We start from the raw sequence: 20,655 nt of genomic DNA on the forward strand, positions 1-20,655 counted from the left end.
TGCTGCTTTGACCAATTTCCTCTCAATGCAAGAAAGTGGGAAAGTTCAACTGATATCAACAGAAAAATATTAAAGATAGAATGAAAGAAGACCATTAACAAAAAAAAAACTGCAAAACTGTGAAACAGATGGTAAATCGAATTAATCATTTAAAACAAAACAAGTTCGCATGACATTCTTATATTTGAGTACAGTGATGTGTGAGATAAATAACATCCCTTTAGGTTTCTAATCTTCACCCAGTCAGCACATGAGATTAGCTAAACTCCATGGACCAAGCAGAAATTTAACTTCGAGGCACTTTCTTGACTGAATGTTGACTAAGCGCACATAATTACCATGATGTGCAGTCATCTGTATGAAATGTGCACAGGAGCATTGAGATTTAGGATAATACATCATCACTACGTAAAAATAGGTTTGCGACTGTTAAACAGTTGCTGTTCATCACTAGGGAAAAACTATTAATTCATTTCAATGAATATGAAATCCATCATTCCACAAGAAGAGAAAATGGTAACTTACTTTTAGCCCTGATTCTACTTCATAGTGATCTTCATTAAAGTTATAAAAGTTAAACTCCCAAAAGAGTGCAGGGACCCCAGAAAACGTCTTATCGAATATATAAATAAATATACCTTGAGGTGGGATAAAAGGTTTAACATACTTGTATGCAGATGAAGAGACTGGGTATTTGCTCCCCATTTTTATTCCACATGGCTGAGAGCCACAAACATCTGGGGATTTGCTTCCAATGCTTAAGACCAACAGTAAAGATCCTATGACGAGGAAGGAATATATTACTTACCCCGTAAGCATCTATCTGTACATGTAGTGCTGCAGATTCACATGCTATACATGTGCATTCCTGCCATCTAGTGTTGGGCCTGGACTCTGCAATTTGTTTTTCTCAAGGAAGTCTTTTATGGTCAATGTTGTGCATCATATCTCCTCCTCCTCAAGGTAATGCGCACGTTCAATAGCTCCTTTGTTAGACTGTTTTTTCCCTGCCATGTGGGAAGTGAGGACAGTTTGTTAAGTTAGCGTTTGCTGTTGAACTTGTGTACATTTTAGTTTATATTGACACCATCTAATACCTGCCAGGGAGTTGGGAGGGTGCATGTGAATCTGCAGCACTATGGGCTATGAATATATGCTTACAGTGTAAGTAACAATCCATTTGTAGCATGTGCTGACTGCAGATACACATGCTATGCATAGACTGTAAAGCAGTACTCCTCTTGCGGTGGCTTAAAGCATCAGACGGTGCAATTTCTTGAAATAAGGAGTACGGTTTGTCCCAATAGAGATTGTTGAGTTGCAAGTATACCCACACAATAGTGTTTGGTAAATGTTTGTAGGTTTTTCCATGTTGCAGCTTTACAGATGTTTGTTACAGGATATTTCCTAAGAAGGCCATTGTTGCTCCCTCTTTTCTTGTGGAATGAGCCCTTGGCATTGTGGGCAGTCTTGGTATTTTTGCTTTCATGTAGCAAATTTGTATGCATTTACCAATGTAGCAATTCCTGCTTTTGAAATGGAATAACCTTTAATTGGGTTTAAAAAAGCTACAAATAGTTGTTCGAAATGTTTCAGTTTTTTCCAAATAGGGCTTTAACATCCAGTGTATGTAGTGCCCTTTCTGCAATTGTTACATTTATGTGTAGGTTCAAATGGTGTGGAAATGAATCGAGTTGACACAATGTTTAGGTTCCATGATGGTACAGGTGGTGTACGTAGAGGAACGAATAGTTTACCCGTCGGTATAGTTTTGCAGCTTGAAGATCTTTCTGGATTCACTATGCTGTGCATTATTCCGCGATCTGGTGGTTGGGTCTGGATTCGTAGTCTCTTTTTTTTTGTTTTTTTTTTTGTAGCCCAGGTGGGCGTCGACGTCCCACCATTTGGTGTACCTCTCGTGACGTCGGCGTGCTTCCTGCGGAAGTCCCACCTTTGGGGCGCCATCTTCCGGTTCTTTTTTCCCTTCCTCTTATTTATTTATTTATTTTTTTAAAACCCTAGGCGTTAAGTAATTTCCTTATATATATCCTTTCAGTATTATCTTGTTATTTCAGTCTTTGTCCTTCCACCCTTTTTCTCCTGCCTCATCTTCCTGGCGGAGGTGGGTGGGTTCGCTAGTGAATCCAGAAAGATCTTCAAGCTGCAAAACTACACCGACAGTTAAGAAACTATTCGTTTTGCAGCGTGAATCTTTCTGGATTCACTATGCTGTGCATAGATTTTGTAGCGGTTTGTTATCTCTGTGGCGGCTGGGTGGAAGATGAGCGTTGGTCGTTGAATATATGTTGGAGCACCTTCTGTCTTACTTGTGCTTCCTTGTTCATCTGTATAGCCACGCAGTAGTGCTTGGTGAACATGTGCACCGAAGCCCATGTTGCCGCCAGGCATATGTCTTGAATGGGTGTATTTGCCAGAAAGGCAATTGTTGCTCCCTTCTTCCTTGTGGAGTGGGCCCGTGGCCCCTCGGATAGTTCTTGCCCGCCTGTTTGTGGGAGAATTTTATTGTTAGTGCAATCCATCGTGCGATGGTGCTTTTTGTCACTGGTCTACCCAGGAAGCTCGTTGCGAAGGACACAAAAAACTGCTCGGTTTTCCTGTGTTCTTTGGTCCTCTCGATGTAGTGCATCACCGCCCTTCTAGCGTCTAGAGTGTGCAGTGCCCTCTGCACTTGTTGCTGGGTTCTGAAAGAAACTTGGTATTTGAATTGTTTGATTTATATTGAATGCTGACACCACCTTTGGCATGAAGTGTGGGTCCGTTCTCATTACGACTCTGTCCTTGTGTATCTGGATGTAGGGCTCTTGCAGCGTTAGCGCTTGCAGCTCGCTTACTCTGCGCAGGGAGGTTATTGCCACCAGAAAGGCTGTCTTCATTGTTAGCATTTGAAGGGAGGCCTTGTGAATGGGCTCAAAGGGCGCCTTCATAAGTTCCGTCAGGACTATGTTGAGGTTCCATGCCGGAGGCGGCATCCTCTTTGGTGGCGCTATTCTTTTTACCCCTTCCAGGAATCTCTTTACTACCCGTGACGTAAAGAAGCTTCCTCCTGTCTCACCTCGTGTGTAAGCTACGATCGCCGCTAGGTGGACCCTCAGCGAGGATGAGCATAGTTTCGCCTTTAGAAGGTGTGTGAGGTATCTAAGCACCGTTGATTCCTTTGTCAATTTATTTTGCAGTTTATTTTTGCTACACCACATTGTGAACCTTTTCCACTATTCCCCATAACATTTTCTTGTTGATGGTCTCCTTGCCTCCCGCAGCACTCGCATAGTGCTTGGAGGTAGCTTAAGGTGTGCGAACTCTGTCTTCAGGAGCCAAGCTGCCAGTCCGAGGCTCTCTGGCTCCGGGTGTAGAACCTCTCCGTTCTGCATGGAGAGCAAGTCCTTTCTTTTTGCGAATTTGTGTGGAGGTCCCTGTGCCATCTCCACTATGTGAGTACCAGGTCTGTCTTGCCCACTGTGGTGCCACCAGGATCATTGTCATGTTGCTGGTCTTGCACTTGTTTAGTACCCTGTGTATCAGTGGTATTGGTGAAAAAGCATATGCAAATGTCCTTGACCAACTTATCCATAGGTCATTCCCCTGGGATTGTTTTTCTGGTTGTCTGGATGCGAAGTTTCGGCATTTTGCATTCAGGTGTGTTGCAAACAGGTCTATTGTCGGTGTACCCCACCTTTTGAATAGCCTTTGCATTTCCTGTCCATTGAGCTCCCACTCGCGGGATGCCGAGGTCTGCCTGCTGAGCCAATCGGCTTCCACATTGTCCTTCCCTGGTAGGTGTATCGCCAGCAGGTCTATTTTGAGTGGGATGGCCCATCTCCAAATCTCTTGTGCCAGAGTGGAAAGGGGAAACGATTGTGTTCCTCCCTGCTTGTTGATGTAGAACATTGTGGTAGTATTGTCAGTCTGTATCAACACTTTTTGGTTGTATAGCTGCCTCTGGAAGGCCTTCAGGGCTAGCAGTACGGTCTTCAGTTCCAGGTAGTTGATGTGTCTGACCGCATCTGCTGGAGTCCACAGACCCCTCACTCTGAGCTTGTTCATGTGCGCTCCCCCTCCTATCTGGGATGCGTCTGTGGTAATGGTCACAGCTGGGCATGGTGGTGTCAAGGGCTTTCCTATAGTTATGTTCTCCCTGTTCCACCATGCTATCTCCTCTTGCACTGCGTGCGTAACAACCACTAGATCCTCCCAACTTCCGTTTGCTTGTGACCATTGTTGTTGCAGCCATTCCTGGAACGATCTCATGTGAAGCCGTACATTGGGGACTAGGTGGATGCATGATGCCATCATCCCCATGATCTTGCTCGCTGTTCTCAATGTCAGAGCTTGCCCCTTCTGGTAGAGGCGCGTCTCCTTCAGTAGGGCTATTGTTCTTTTCTCGCTGGGCATCACCGATCTGTCTCTGGTGTTGATCTGTGCCCCCAGGAATATCTTCACCTGCTCTGGTTTCATTGACGATTTCCCCCAGTGTATTGAGAACCCCGGGTTCATTAGTGTCCTTGTGACCCGCTGTGCGTGTTCCTCGCATTTTTCGCGCGAACTTGCTTTTATTAGCCAGTCGTCAAGGTAAGGGTACACATGAATCCCTTCCCTCCGCAGGTACGCTGCTACCGCTGCAAGGCATTTTGTGAAAACCCTTGGTGCGGACTTAGGCCCGAATGCCAGGGTTGTGAATTGGTAGTGATTCTTGTTGATTGTGAACCTTAACAGTTTTTTGTGCTGCCTGTTCATTGGGATGTGCAGGTAGGCGTCCTTGAGATCCACTGTGGAGATGAAGTCCCCGTCTCCCATCTGTGGGAGTAGTTCTTGTAGAGACGTAATTTTGAATTTTTGCGTCCTTACGTACTTGTTTAGGAACCGTAGATCCAGGATGGGTCTTAGGGTTTCGTCCACCTTTGGTACCAGGAAGTAGTTTGAGTACACTCCTTTGTTCCTCTCCTTGAAAGGAACTGGTTCTACGGCCTCCTTTTGGAGCAGCTGTAGTGCCTCCTCTGCGAGTTGTGCTAGCTCCTGTCTCGAGTGTTCCCTTCTTTTTGGTTTTCTGTTTGGAGGGCTCCTTTCCAACTCTATGCAGTATCCGTACTGAATGATGTTGAGTATCCATTTGTCTGTAGTAATTTTTTGCCATTCCCGGAGGAAAAGCCTCAGTCTTCCGCCTACTGGAGTTGCATGCTCGTGGGCGTTTGGTTTGTGTACCCCCTCAATTTTGTTCCTTTTGTGCTCCACCCTCGGAGGTATATTGTGGGTGAGCCATCTTCTTCGTGCAAAGTCACTTTGAGGTGGGTTGGTGAGACGTTCCCGGCTGGTTACCTCCCCTTCCGAAAGGTAACCGAGTCGGGGAACCTCTTCGCATCCCCCTGAATTGCAGGGCCCCCATGGACCTTGCCGTCTCATTCTCTTTCTTGAGTTGGGTGAGCTTCTCATCCACCGGTGCCCCTAACAGTGTCTCTCCGTTGAAAGGGGTATTCAGTATATTATTCTGGACCTCTTGTTTGAATCCTGAAATTCTGAGCCAGGCCTGCCTCCTTTCAGTGATTCCTATCGCCATCAGTCTGCTTGAAGTCTCTGCCCAGTCTAATGCCGTCTTAAGGCATGAGTTAGCTATATTCTTCCCCACTTCCACTAGATGGGAAGCCCTCTGTTGGTATTGTTCCGGAAGATGTTTGATTAGGTCCCCCATCTCGTCCCAATGTTGGTACTGGTGCCTGTTCAGTAGCGCATTTGAGTTCGCCATGCGCCAGTGCATTGCGGCGTTCCTCTCTATTTTCCTTCCAGTGAGGGCCATCCTTCTGCTCTCCTTGTCAGGAGGTGGCCCCGAGGTCACCGGGACATTGGCCCTTTTTCTGTCTGTGGATGCAATAATGGAGTCAGCAGTGACAGATCCCTTGATATATGGCGGGTCCTGTGAGGAGTGTTTGTATTTCTTTTCTGTTCTGGGCGTGATGGATCGGCATGTTTCTAGGTCCTTAAAACGTCTCTTTCCCTTGGTTCATCACACTTTGGAGCATGGGGAGGAACTGGCTCCTAGTTTGGATGGGTAGCAGTGTTTCGAGTAGAAAATCTGCCTTCGGTTTCTCTTCCTCTAGTTTAACGCCAAAAGCTGCAGCTGCGCTTTTGACGACCATGGTGTACGCCCCAATATCATCTGGCGGCGAAGGCCTCGAAGGATATGTCTCTACGGGCTCTTTTGGGTTTTCGGCGTCGAGGTCCTGCCATTCCAGCTCTTGCGTCGTCGACGGTGCCGAGCCGTACATTGCCTGCTCCTCCTCCTCTTCTTCTTCTCCTTCTCCCTCATAATAGAGATCTTCTTCCCCTTCTTCGGGAGCTTTCGACTGCTCTTCGGTGTCGAACTCTTCCTGCTTCTCGACTTCGACGAGAACCGTCGCCGGTTTCGCTGGGATTGTGAATCCCTTCATCTTTTCATCGAACTCCTTCTTCCTCTGAAGGATGCTCTCCATCTCCGCCTTGAGCCTTCTCTTTTTCTTCTCCATTTCGGAGGCATGATCGCGTTGAGCGCTGATCTTTTTGACTGAGCTTGCGTCGACGCGGCCTTGACTTTCGAAGTCGAACGCCCCACCTCGTGGGCCTGTTTCGACGAGCCTGGTTTTTCGGCGGCCTTCGGCACCTGGGAGTCTCTCGAAGGATCCGCTGGGCCTTTCGTCCTTGGATCCACTCGAGGTCGTCGAACTTTTCGGCGCCGGTGTTCCTATCTGGTTTTCGGGGTTTTTGTGCTCGACATCTCTCCTACCTTGTCAGACGTTTTCTTATCGGTCTCTGCGACCGTGAAGTCATCAGGTCCCTTGGCGATGTTGTCTTCATCGTCGGTGGAGAGGCCCAGGTCGTACAGAGACAGGGCCTTACCCTTACCTTCCATGTTGAAGTTGTCTCTTCTCGGAGCAGGCGTTGCAGTCCTTGCTTTCGTGGTCGATAGGCAGGCAAAGGTTGCAGACCGGATGTTGGTCCTTCTGCGCGCAGTTACGGCAGAATTTAAACGGTGTTTTGTCCATTCCTGCGCTCAGAGTCCCTGAGTGCGCATTCTCCGTTGGACGTCGAAGATTTCGATGTTCTCTTCCTTCTCCGTCGTCCCGGCTCTATGTTCTTCCTCTCTGTAGTCTTCGCTTGACTTTCCTTCGATGAAACTCGTGCTCTTCTTTCTTCGTTCAAACTCTGGAGCTTCTGGTTGACGATCCAGACCCAACAGCGGAAAAAAAGTATCTTAAGATGGCGCCCCAAAGGTGGGACTTCCGCAGGAAGCACGCCGACGTCACGAGAGGTACACCAAATGGTGGGACGTCGACACCCACCTGGGCTACAAAAAAAAAGAAAGACTACGAATCCGGACCCAACCACCAGATCGCGGAATAATGCACAGCATAGTGAATCCAGAAAGATTCACGCTGCAAAATTACTCTTGAGTCCCTCCATGAATGATTTTATTACTGGCATGCGGAAAAAGATTGAGTTCTTCGGTTTTGCAGATATACAGTGATTGCTGCTAAATGCAGTCTTATAGAAGTGTATGCTAGATGTGATTTTTGAAGATTTAACAAGTAGAATTCCAGTTGTTCAGATGGAGAGCTTGGTTTTATATAGTTCACAGCACAATAATGGACAAAGGGTTTCCATTTTGCTTCATAACAAGCCCTGGTGGTTGGTTGTCTGGCTTCCTTTCAAATTTTCATACATTCTGGTGGTAATTGTAAGTGCCCAAATTCTACGATCTCAGGAGCCAGATTGCAAGGTTGGGTTGTTGTACATTCGGGTACCTGGCTCTGCACTTGCTGTGAGTGAGAAGATCTGGATTGTTTGCTAGCTTATTGTGATGTACTAGGGACAGCTCCAATAGTGTTCTGTGCCATGGTTGGCGTGCCCATGTTGGGGCTATGAGTATCATTTTTAGTGAGGTTTGTCTGAGTTTCCTGACCAGATAAAGAATGAGCGGGAGAGGCGGAAAAGCGTATGCAAATATTCCTGACCAGTACCATCCATAGAGCATTGCCTTTAAATCCGGAATGTGGGTGCCTGCATGCGAAGTTTTGGCATTTTGCGTTTTCTGCGGTGGCAAAGAGATCTATTGTTGGAAGTATGTTTGATAGACTTCCTATTGGTAGACTTCTTCTTGTGTTATGCTTAGTAGGTCCACTAACATGTTGCACACTCAGGTATGTATTGTACCAGTAGGTGGATTTTGTGTTTGATGGCCCATTTCCATGAGGTGTGCAAGTTGAGACAACTGCAATGAATGGGTCTCTCTCCGTTTCTGGATGTCGTACATCACAGTCAAATCGCCTGTGTGTAGAAGAACATTCTTCCCTGTTATGTTGGGTAGGAATGCTTTGAGAGCCATTTGTACGGCTAGTAGTTCTAGGACATGGATTCGAAATGTTTGTTGTTCAGACCAGTGACCCTGAACTTTAATGTCCGCCATGTTAGCACCCCAACCAATGAGTAATGCATCCGTAATAATTGAACTTTCAGGATAGGGTCCTTGAAGGCTGCTCCCTTTTGTGTATTCTACCATTGATTTGCCTGATGAACCATGGGTGAAACATACAATAGATACTTTATGTAGGGGTCGCATATCTAGCCTTGCATGTGAAATTATTGCTATACAAGAAGCCATCATACCAAGAAGACATCACCATTTTCACTGATAGGCAACGATTTGGCTGAACCCTGGAGACTGAGAACCCTCTGTGGATTTGGGTAAGCTTTCGCTGTGATTGAACTGAAGATTGCTTCCAAGTATTGCTGTATTTGCAGTAGGAGAAACTTTGATTTTGTTGCATTTAATGTTAATTCTAATGTGTGCAAGAGGTTGATAGTGGCTTCTTGTAGACATTTCGGTTTTCTGGAACTCTTGATCAGCAACTCGCAGAGGTAAAGAAAGACATGGATGTTCTCCCTTCTCAAAATTACTGCTACTACAGCTAGACATTTTCTGAACACATGTGGAGCTGCTGTTACACCGTATGGTAGTACCTTGAACTGACAGTGACGTCCACTTAAAACAAACCGGAGCGAACGGCGATGTGCCGGATGGATTGGTATATGAAAGTATGAGTCCTTCATATCTAATGCTGTCAGGAAGTCACCTTCCTGCAGTAGTGGTATCACACATCCTGTAGTGTCACTAGGTCATAGGATGTGTTGACTGAGTGGGCGTAAGTCTAGTTTGGAATGGAGCTTTCCATCCTTTTTGGTTATTAGGAAGTATAGAGAGTATAGTTCTTTCACTTGATGTTTGAATCTGACAGGTTCTATGACCTCTTTTTGTAATAATGCCTCTATTTCTTTCACCAGGTGTAAATGATGAGTACTGAGGGAGTATTTCCTAGGTGGGTATTTGGTGACTGAGATTTGCGCACTAGGCAATATCCCTAACTGATTATCTCCAACACCCACTGGTCTTTTGTTACTTCCACCCACAACTGATGAAATTGTTGTAGCCTGAAACAGGTGAGGTGTGTTCAGGGGAAAAGGTTGGGAAGTCAGTTTTGAGGTAGATGCTCCCTTTGTTTGTGATCGCTCTATCTTTGCCTCTTATTTAAAACTACCTGTGTAACATCCTTTCACGGATTGCTTGTTGCTTCTGTTATTGGTGACTTGGGGTCCCTGGGGTGTTATTCTTTGAGGCCCCTCTTCCTTGGTACCACGAAAGGGCCGGAGGTTTTGCATAGTGGACTGCAAAGCTCCCATTGATTTTGCTGTATGTGTCCTTTTTGATTTTCTCGAGTTGCGTGTCGACTTCTGTACTAAATCAACTGTTATGTTGCACTTATGGTTTGAGCCCTGATATTCGAAGCTATGCATGTCGACAGAGCATCACCAAGGAATTAATGCCTCTTGCAGTTGTGTCTGCACTATCTAGAGCACATCGAATTGTTGTGTTAGTTATTTGTCTTCCATCTGCAATCAGATCTTCCTCTTTATTCTTATATTGCTCAGGGAGATTCTGTAATAATTCTTCCATCTCTATTATACTGTGATAGGAGGACCATGGAATTTGCAATTCGCAAGTGATTGGCATATCCTGCTGCACCCTTTCTCCTGCAGTGTCAATGCGTTTATTCTTCTTGTCGGAAGGTGGAGCATCCCTAATGCTTTGTGATGCTGCTCTTTTACAAACTGTAGTCAAGACTAAGGAGATTGCAGTCGGGTGACCTCTAAATGTAGAGAGGGTCAGAAGGTGAAGGTTGTACTTTTTTTTTTAATTCTAGGTACAAGTACCCTTGATCTGACTTGGTATTTAAAAATGTCTTTAGACATTTTCAGAATACAGCCTATCGTTGGTAGTTCCAGAACTGTGCGTTTCGTTCTGGAAAGTGTTTCTAATAGGAAATCGGTTTCCTACTCTGTCATTTGCATTCACAGTTTGTGATACTCTGCTGTCTTTGTATCACACTATGAAATGAGGAGCCATCAGGTAGAGATGCTTTAGCTAGGATAGATGGTTCCACATCATAGTCATCCCCCTGATATGGGCTGTGTTGTGCGTCTCACTGAGTCAGAGTAGTTGTGAGAAAGTGCCATCTTTCTTGCATGGTATGCCCCCACTTTTTGCTGAATTGCTGAATGTACTTTGACTGAGTGTGCCCTGGACTCCTGCCAATCAGGTGCCCAGGGCCTATGTTCCTTCCCTAAAACAAAACAAACCCAAATTGGCAAACCCTGGCCACATGTCAGCCCCTGGTAAATGGTACCCTAAGTACCCAGGGCTTTGTGACCAAGGAAGGCCTCTAAGAGCTGCAGCACTCCTTGTGCCACCCTTAGAGGCCCTGTACCCTTACACACATACACTGCCTTTGCAGGCTGAGTGTTTGGGTGCAAGACAAAACAAAGTCGACATGGCACACATCCCTGTGTGCCATGCCCATCACCTACACTGCCACGGCATACATCAGTCACCCCTCTAGCTGGGTGCCCTTTGCCAATGGTGTGGGCACAGGAGCAGGAGCCCTGTGCCCCTACAGTGCCCAGGTCCATTCCTGTGCCCTTTAAGTGCAGTGCTGCCATTTAAGAGTACATGGTGCTGAGAGCTCGTCAAACACGAGCTCCACAGCACCATAATGGCAACACTAAAGACTGAGAAGTTTGGTATCAAACTTCTCAGCACATTAAACCCACACTGATGCCAGTGTGGGATTTAATGTACCCAGCACCCCAGAGGGCATCTTAGAGGTGCCCCCTTAAACCCAACCTACAAATCCACGTCTGCTCTGAGGCTGCCTAGGCTGCCACCCAGCAGACATGTTGCTGGACCCCTGGGTAGGAGAGCCCCTGCTCTCCTGGTCCTGCAACAATGCACATCCTGGGCGAGGTGCTAAATCTCCTCCCCCAGGATGGGCAGAGGGAAGCTTCAAAGGCATGCCGCCTCTGTGAGCTTCCCCAGGCCACTGCAACCCCCCACTCTGGCAGGAAGCTTTGGCCAGAAACCCCAAATAAGGACAGGGGATGTGCCAGCCTGCCAACCCCACCCCTCAGGTGGGGGAGGCGAGGTGAAGCACATCCCCGGGCTCTCGCCATCTTGAAGATGGGGACCCCTACCCTATCAGGACTAGGCTACTGCCGCCCTCCCACAGGAGAGAGGCAGGATAGGGGGTGTACCCATCCCAGGACGGGGACCCATTGGTCCCTGCCCTTCACCTACCTGTAACGCACCTAAATCTAGTATTTAGGGGCACCCTGACCCTTCCTTCCCCAGATTCCAGATTCAAAACTACGAAGAGCAAGAAGAAAGAAGACCTGCCCTGCAGCTGCTGAAAAGAGGAAGACACCAACTGCTTTGGCCCCATCCCTACCGGCCTGTCGACCCTCGAACCTGCTCCTGCTCCAGCCCAGCATCTCTTGTGGCTAGCAACCTCACCAACCCCGGAGGACCTGGCTACCTTTTGGCTCTAAGCCCCTGGGACTCCCATGAGTAGAGGCTCGACTCGAAACCTATCTCTAACCCCTGGCAGCAGCCCGGAACCGTGAACCCAGCACACTCTGCACCAGCCGTGCCTGGCCAGTGCCGGAGTGAACAAAGACCCTGAGGACGACCCCACGGCGACTGTGACCCCGAGTCCGGCACACAAGGACCTCCCTCGACACTCCAGAAGAAGCCTGCAGCCTCAGAACAAGGTGCCCCCCCCCAACCGCGATCAACAGAGGGTAAGATTTCCCGACACCTAAAGGCACCCCTGCACGCGGCGCCCCACGGCCCCCTGTGCCCAATCCCGGGGTACCTACCTATCCTCCAACTACCCAACTTACCTCTCGAAGTGGTGGTGGCACCTGAAGAGTCCTCGTCCCCGAGCTTGCAGCCTTTTTCCAAACCGGAGATATCCCATTGAAATCCAATGAGCGCCCGAAGGCTCAAAAGCCCTCTGCACCCAGCCGCCCGAGTGGCCCTGGCAGTGAAAACTCTACACCTACCTACTTCCCCACTTGCCCTGAGTAAGTGACCAGGAGCCCAGCTCCCACAGCCGCGTGGCTTGCCAGTCAGCAGCCACCAAACAAGGCCCCCCTATCCCTCATAGGATAACATTGGGCCTAACTCTCTCTGCACCCGGCCGCCCTAGAGCCGCTGAGGGTGAACCAACTGTACCTACCTGACCCTGGGAGTCCCCTGAGTGTGCCCAGAACCTAAACTCTGCCAGTCGAGTATTTACCCTTAAACCGCAAACTCTATTTTCCTCATAGGGTAACATTGACTGTCTTTTTCCTGAAATTTCTTCTAAGTGTGGACTTTTCAAATCTTCAAATATTCACCAAAAATCAGCCGAGTGACAAAAAAGAATTTACCCACGTGCTCTTAGGAGAGCTCCCAGTGCTGGATCTTGGTGCCCAGCACTGACTCTGAAAAATACGTACAACTGTACTTACCCTTAACTCAATTTTCTTCCATGGGAACCATTGACTTTTTCTGTGAAATTTCTTCTAAGTGTCGATTTCTGCAATCTTTAAATATTCTCCAAAAATCGTATAATATCTGAAAACTTAATTACTTACATGTTTTGGATAAAGGTCCCAGTACTGAGTCTAGGCACCCAGTACTGGATTACAAAAGTAACGAGAACATACTGTACCTGTAGAACAAGTTACTTACCTTCGGTAACGCTTTTTCAGGTGGATACAGTATCTGCCTGTGGATTCCTCACCTTGTGAATATCCCCTGCGCCAGCAACATTCGGAAACTTTTGTAGCAGTCCACGCCGATGGGGTCGACGACGACGTCAGAGACACGGCTCCGCTCGCGACTCCGCTGATGTCACCGGCTCCATAAGAAGACCTCGTCGGCGTGATGACGTCAGTTCCGCCCCTTTTTTTCCGTGCCTACGAGGCACACGGACGGACTGACAGCAATATATATACACAGTATACACAGTACACAATATGCATATCAACACACCCAGTGTGGAAAATAAATAAAGCACAAGAAATAACATAATGCCTTTGACAGTGATAAACACATTTGAAACCCATCAATAGAATTACAGGCATAGAAATACCGGTATAGAAGGATGGACAACGGGGAGGCGGGTGGGTCAGTGAGGAATCCACAGGCAGATACTGTATCCACCAGAAAAAGCGTTACCGAAGGTAAGTAACTTGTTCTTCTGATGGATACATCTGCCAGTGGATTCCTCACCTTGTGAATAGATTCCACAGCAGTCCCCACTCCCGGAGGAGGGTGTCCACCCTTCTATACCAGAAAATCCTGAAGGACGGAACGAGCAAAGTGTCCGTCCCTCCTCACCTCGGTGTCTAAGCAATAATGTTTTGCGAGGGTGTGGAGGGAGGCCCAAATTGCCGCCCTACAAATGTCCTCCAACGGAACACCCCTAGTTAAGGCAGATGTGGAAGACTTTGCTCTGGTAGAATGAGCCCTCAAACCCTCCGGAGGCTCCTTACCAGCTAGGGAGTAGCATATCTTGATGCACAAGACAATCCACCTGGAAAGGGTGCGCTTATGCACCGCTCGACCTTTCCTGCAGCCAGCAAAGCCCACAAAGAGCTGGTCATCAATCCTGGAATCCCTTGTCCTGTCCAGGTAGAAGCTCACCGCCCTCTTAGGGTCCAAGCGGTGAAGTCTCTCCTCCTCCTTGGAAGGGTGAGGGGGAGGATAGAAAGAAGTAAGGGTAATGGACTGCCCCAAATGGAAGGGAGTTACCACCTTAGGCAAAAATGCAGCCCTGGTCCTGAGTACCATTCGTTCAGCATGAATGGTCAAGAATGGGCGTTTTGAACTTAGAGCTTGAAGCTCACTTACCCTCCTTGCCGAGGTGATTTCAACGAGGAAAACTGTCTTAAAGGACAACAACCTCAAGGTACACTTGTGTAAGGGCTCGAAGGGAGAACCCAAAAGATAGGTTAGTACAAGATTTAAGTCCCATTGAGGCACAATAAAGGGAGTAGGAGGAAACTTGCTTGTAAGGCCCTTTATAAAACGAAGAACAATAGGTGACTTGAACAGCGACGGCTGATCCGGCAAACAAAGGAAAGCCGATAGAGCCGATAAATATCCTTTCACAGTAGCCACAGCAAAGCCTTGCTGAGCAAGAGAAAGGGCAAATTGTAGAATATTAGACAGACGAGCCTTCAAGGGATCAATGGACCTCTCTCCACACCAGAGAACAAATTTAGACCACCTATATGAATAAATAGATTTGGTGGAGTGTCGCCTGGCCGATAAAATAACATCCACCACATCCGGCGGGAGAGAGAAAGAATTCAGGTTGCCCCGTTCAATCTCCAGGCATGAAGGTGTAAGCTCTGGAGGTGGGGGTGTAGAACCTGCCCCTCCGACAGCGAGAGGAGGTCTGCCCTCAGAGGGAGACGGAGCGGAGGGCACGAGGAGAGGTGGAGAAGATCCTTGTACCACACCCTTCTTGGCCAATCCGGGGCGATCAATATGACTTGGGCCCGGTCTTGGCGAATCTTCCTCAGAACCCGAGGAATCAAGGGTATGGGAGGAAACGAGTAAAGGAGTCGTGAGCCCCAACTCAGCTGAAACGCGTCCCCCAACGCTCCCTGCATCGGAAACTGGAGACTGCAGAACAACGGACAGTGCGCATTCTCGCGGGTGGCAAATAGAGCCACCCGAGGTGTTCCCCACGTCCGAAAGACGTGACGAACCACCTCAGGATGGAGCCTCCACTCGTGGTCGGCGGAAAACTGCCGACAGACTGTCCGCACGCACGTTCAGCACCCCGGCCAGATGATTTGCCATCAGACAAATCTGATGGTCCTGAGCCCAGGACCATAGACGCATGGCCTCTCTGCAGAGACAGAGACCCCACTCCTCCCTGTTTGTTTATATACCACATCGCGGTAGTGTTGTCCGTCAGGACTTGAACAGACTGACCGCGAAGGGAAGGGAGGAAGGCATTGAGCGCCAAACGTATCGCCCGCAATTCCAGAAGGTTGATGTGAAGCAACCTTTCCTCTGGAGACCAAAGACCCTTGATCTCCAGATCCCCCAGATGAGCACCCCACCCTAAAGGTGGATGCATCCGTTATAACTGTGGCCACCGATGGAGGAAGGTGGAAAGGCTTTCCTTGAGACAGATTGCCCTCCATGCCCCACCAAAATAGATCCGCCGCAGCTTCTCTGGAGATCCCCACAGACTCCCCGAGATCTCCCTTGTGCTGATACCACTGCTTGCGGAGGCACCACTGGAGCGCCCTCATGTGCCAGCGTGCATGGTTGACCAACAGAATGCAAGAAGCAAACAGACCGAGCAGGCGAAGGACCTTCAGAACCGGAACAACCACTCCGTTGTAAAATAAAGGAATCATTTCCTGTATGTCGAGAATCCTTTGAGGAGGAGGGAATGCTCGACAAACAGTAGTGTCCAGTACCGCACCTATGAACAGGTTGAGCTGAGAGGGCACCAGGTGAGATTTGGGCACATTTATCGAAAAACCCAAGTTGTACAACTGTTGAGTTGTATCCCGCAGATGATGCAGCACCTTCTCTGGAGACTCCACTTTGATCAGCCAGTCGCCCAGATAGGGGAAAACTGAGACCCCTGACCTTCTGAGATGGGCTGCCACCACTGCCATCACCTTCGTGAAGACCCGAGGTGCAGAAGTAAGACCAAACGGGAGGACCGCAAACTGATAATGTTGCGACCCTACTGTGAAACGGAGATACTTTCTGTGCGACCTCAGGATTGGGATGTGAAAATAAGCATCCTGCAAGTCGATGGACACCATCCAGTCCTCCTGATTCAGCGCTTGAAGAACCTGAGCAAGGGTGAGCATCTTGAACTTCTCTTGTCTTAGATAAAGATTCAAGATCCTGAGGTCCAATATCGGACGCAATCTGCCGTCCTGTTTCGGAATCAGGAAATACCGGGAGTAGCATCCCTGACCCCTCTCCTGCTCTGGAACCACCTCTATCGCACCTTTCTGAAACAACTTCAGGACTTCCTCCTGCAGGAGAAGACTGTGGTCCTCCGAGCAAGCCCCTTGGCAAGGAGGGTAATTTGGAAGGAATTCCCGAAAGGGAAGGGCATACCCATTTTCCACAAGATCTAGAACCCAGAGATCTGTAGTTACAGATTCTTAATCTTGTAGAAAATGGGTAAGCCGGCCCCCCACAGGACCAGCATGATCCGGAATGGCGGATCTAGGGCTGTTTTGCGGTGGTGGGAGGGGCTGAGGAAGAGGAGGAGGAGGAGGAGGAGAGCTGACGGCCACGTGTGCGACCCCCGATTCTTCCTCTGTAACCTCTCGACGAGGAACCTTGCTGCTGTTGCGGAGTCTGCCTATAGGTTCAAAAAGATGTCCTTCCAAAACCTCTGTACCTCTTAAAAGACCCTCTCGACTGAGACTGGAGTCCCAAAGATTTAGCAGTTGCCTTGCTCTCTTTGAATCTTTCCAGAGCAGCATCTGCCTTTTTCCCCAAACAGGCCAGACCCATCAAACGGAAGATCCAATAGGGTTGCTTGCACATCTTGAGAGAACTCCGAAGTTCTCAACCAAGCACTTCTTCTAGTTGCAACAGAATATGCAGTGTCCAGCCCACTTTGGATCACTTGCCGCGCAGCCGCCTGAGCATCAGCCAAGATGTCGTTAAAACCAGATCTATCCTCATCAGGTAGTTTCGGCACCAGTTTCTTAGCCGAATCCATCAGCGCGTGTACATAGCGTCCCAAAAGACATGTGGCGTTAGTCGATTTCAAAGCCATGCTGGCTGATGAAAACATCTTCTTTGCCGACTGGTCCAGCCTTTTTGCCTCTGTCCCCAGGGACCTGTGGAAAAGCTCCTTTAGACTTCCCAGAACAAGCCGCCTGAATTACCAGGCTCTCAGGCGATGGATGAGACGACAAAAATTCTGGATCCCCTGGGGCCGCTCTGTATCTCCTAGCGATCGTCTTAGACACCGCAGGAGCGGAAAAAGGTTTGCGCCACACCTCCAACACAGGTTCCACAATGGCCTCATTAAAGGGAAGCAAAGGCTCTGATACCGCTGTGGGAGAATGCAAGACTTCAGTCAAAATGTTCGACTTAAACTCCGTTGTTGGAAGTTGGAGATCAAGCAACTCCGCAGCTCTCCTTATGACTGCATGGTAGGGTGCAACGTCCTTGGATGGCTCATCTGATGGCGGAGTAATCTCCCACTCAGGAGACAGGTCCAAGCCACTAGCCTCCTTAAGCTCATCAAAAACCTGATCCGACTCCACCAATTCTCTATCTTCCGCTTCCTCCTGAAGGTATCTCTGCTCCTCAACAATCCTCTGAGTCTACCTTCTGGAGCGAATTCGAATCCTCGGAGTCGCCGGTGCCGGCGTCTACTGTGGATCCGGCAGAGCCATCGGCGTCGAACGAGGTCGAGCCGGAGAGGATGGAAGCGGCGTCTACGTTCTCGGAGCCGGAGGATTCCAAGACGGCGTCGCTGGATAAAATGGATAGAAAGGGGCCTGAGAATACACTTGCGGCACCCCTAAGTTAAATGCCAAAGGACCCGTCGGACCCGCAGGTGCACCAGGGACATACATGGCACGAGCAAATACCCCATACATCGCATTTAAGTAATGCGAGGGGTCCTGACCTGGCCCAGGGAAGGCAGGATACTGGCCAGGCCCCACCGGACTCAGGCCAACCGACACGACGGTGTAATCAACGGCGTCGCAGGCTCACCCGGGGCTTGAAGATCTTCCGGGGCCGGAGATGGAGTCGGAGACAGAACTGGAGCCGGAGATGGAACCGGCGTCGGAGTCCGGGCTGGAACTGGCAAAGCCGGAGACAAAGAGACCACCGGAGATGAAGGACCAGCAGGCGAACCCGGCACAGGAGAAGGAGAAACAGAGTCCCTTCGACGCCGAGCAGGTGACTTCGGCTTCGGCGCCGTGCTCTTATCTGAATGGTGCCGAGAGGAGTGTCTTCTCTTTTTCTTGTCCTTCTTAGCTCGAGAAGCATGCCCCGAAGTCGACTTCGACGCCAACCTCTACTTCGATCGAGACCTCTATCTCCTTCTCCCTCTCTTGTCCTTCTTCATTCTGGCAATAAAGAGCTTTGCCTCCCGTTCCTTCAGAGCCTTCGTGCTCATCTTTCGGCAGCTGGTACAGCCATCCACCTCGTGGTCTGAGGATAAACACCACACACAGTCCTCATGTGGGTCAGTGATGGACATATGCTTGCCACACTCCAGGCAAGGCTTAAACCCAGACTTCTTTGTCGACATCTTCAAAGAAGACAGGAAAAACAACTAAAATACACAAAGTATCAACGACGCTAACAACAGCGATTCCCGAAATCCATTGGCTTCGACGGCGCGGAAAAAAGGGAACTGACGTCATCACGCCAACGAGCTCTTCTTATGGAGCCGGTGACGTCAGCGGAGTCGCGAGCGGAGCCGTGTCTCTGTGACGTCGTCGTCGACCCCATCGGCGTGGACTGCTACAAAAGTTTCCGAATGTTGCTGGCGCAGGGGATATTCACAAGGTGAGGAACCCACTGGCAGATGTATCCATCAGAAACCTGAATTTTCTTCCATAGGGAATCATTGACTGCTTTCTCTGAAATATTTTCTAAGTGTCAACTTTTAAAATAGCTAAATATTAGTTAAAAATCATTACAGTACTTAAGTCGACTTTCATCACTTGATTCTGAGAGCTGACCCAGGACTGAATCTAGGATCCAGTTCTGGAATTCCAAAAGTAATCTAAAAAGTAATCTGTTGCAAATAACTTGGATTTAACATTGAGCTCAATGTATTGTTGTGTTTAAAAATAGAGTTGCCTACTGCAACCACTTGTAACTGTTTACTAAAGTCTATTGCATATTGCAAAAGTATTTATATGAAACATCTCCTGTTGAGAAAGTATATTTTAAATCCAAGTGTTGGTTCTAAAATAAAACAAGCATATATTTTTTTATATATAAACCATTGGCCTAGAGTTCAGTTATTGAGTGTGTGAAACCATTTGCTGACTGAGTGTGTACAACAAATGCTTTACACTGTCCTCTGATACTGCCTTACTGCTCGACCAAGCTACCACTTTAGAGAGTAAGGTTATATCTAACTTTAACCTCTGTCAAACCCTGGGGGACTGTGGACTCTGTACACCCTGTACCTATTAAGGGACAGTATATACAGAGCCACTTTCTCACAGTAGTATGCCTCATACTCATGTCTGTCCCCTCCCTCTGCTTCCTGAGTGGGTGAGGGTGACCTTGTGTGTTGATAGTGGAAGGCTTAATGGCATGGGGCTGGTGGCGCTATGTTCTGGCACTACTCTTTGGTAGTGGCTGTGAAACATTCAAGACCTAACTTTGTCTTTTGAAAGTCTCCTTATGACGCCACTTCTGCATGAATTCATGAAAGCTTTCAAAAACATTACATTATTTCTCCTGCAGTATTGGTTTTTGAAATGTTTTTGCCCGTTTCTCTGGCACTATTGACGTTGCTGAGGAAGGAGTTGGTCTTTGATACTGTAGGAGCCAAAGTTTTCTTCAGCATCGAAGAGTGACCATGGTCTTTTGTCGGAGTCTAGGAATGTTTTCATTCCATATGGGTCGACACAGATCACTTATTTGTCTGACTGTTTGGCTCCAAAGCATGACGCAGATGTTTTGTTGGTTGTGTTGTGTGCTGAGGTCGAGGGGTATTTCAGCATTGATATTGTCTTGGTGTCAGCCCCATACCTCTCCTTAGGCCTTACTGTACGATTGGAAGCGAGAACATTCTTGTCCTTTCTTGGCTTCAAGGCTCGCTCTGTGTCGACCAGAGCCCAAAGTCAATGGTGCACCATGGTGTTGAGGTTATGTAGGATCTTCTTTAAATGGGGCAGGGGGAGGTCAATTGTACTCAAGGCCCTTGGTGTTGTCTTTAATGTGGGACCAGTGAGCAGTGTGTAGTGTCCTCAATCTGCACATCTGCCTCCTCTTCCCTACTGGACTCATTGGAGGTAACGTAGTGAGGATTGGTGAGGACAGGCCTCTTTATGGCTGTGACCTCAATGTCTGTTTCACCCTCACTTGTGGGAAGCTGGTGGGCTTCTTCTGGGGAAAAGTCCACCTCCACTGCAATCTCCATATTATGAGCCAATCTACGATCCTATCTGCTTCTCAGCGTCTTTATTTTTAAATAAGTTGTACACGATGCATTCCTGGTGTTTGTGCTCTGGCATCAGAGACAG

General features: G+C 48.4%; 1 protein-coding gene across 6 annotated transcripts in view; it reads right to left on the minus strand.

Moving 5' to 3' along the window:
* Positions 1 to 20,655, minus strand: part of CNOT4 (CCR4-NOT transcription complex subunit 4) — a 753,420-nt gene that overhangs the window by 250,875 nt on the left and 481,890 nt on the right. The gene's annotated exons all lie outside the window — the stretch shown is intronic.

Source organism: Triturus cristatus, chromosome 4_1 (genome assembly GCF_964204655.1).
Source record: "Triturus cristatus chromosome 4_1, aTriCri1.1, whole genome shotgun sequence".
Taxonomy (NCBI): domain Eukaryota; kingdom Metazoa; phylum Chordata; class Amphibia; order Caudata; family Salamandridae; genus Triturus; species Triturus cristatus.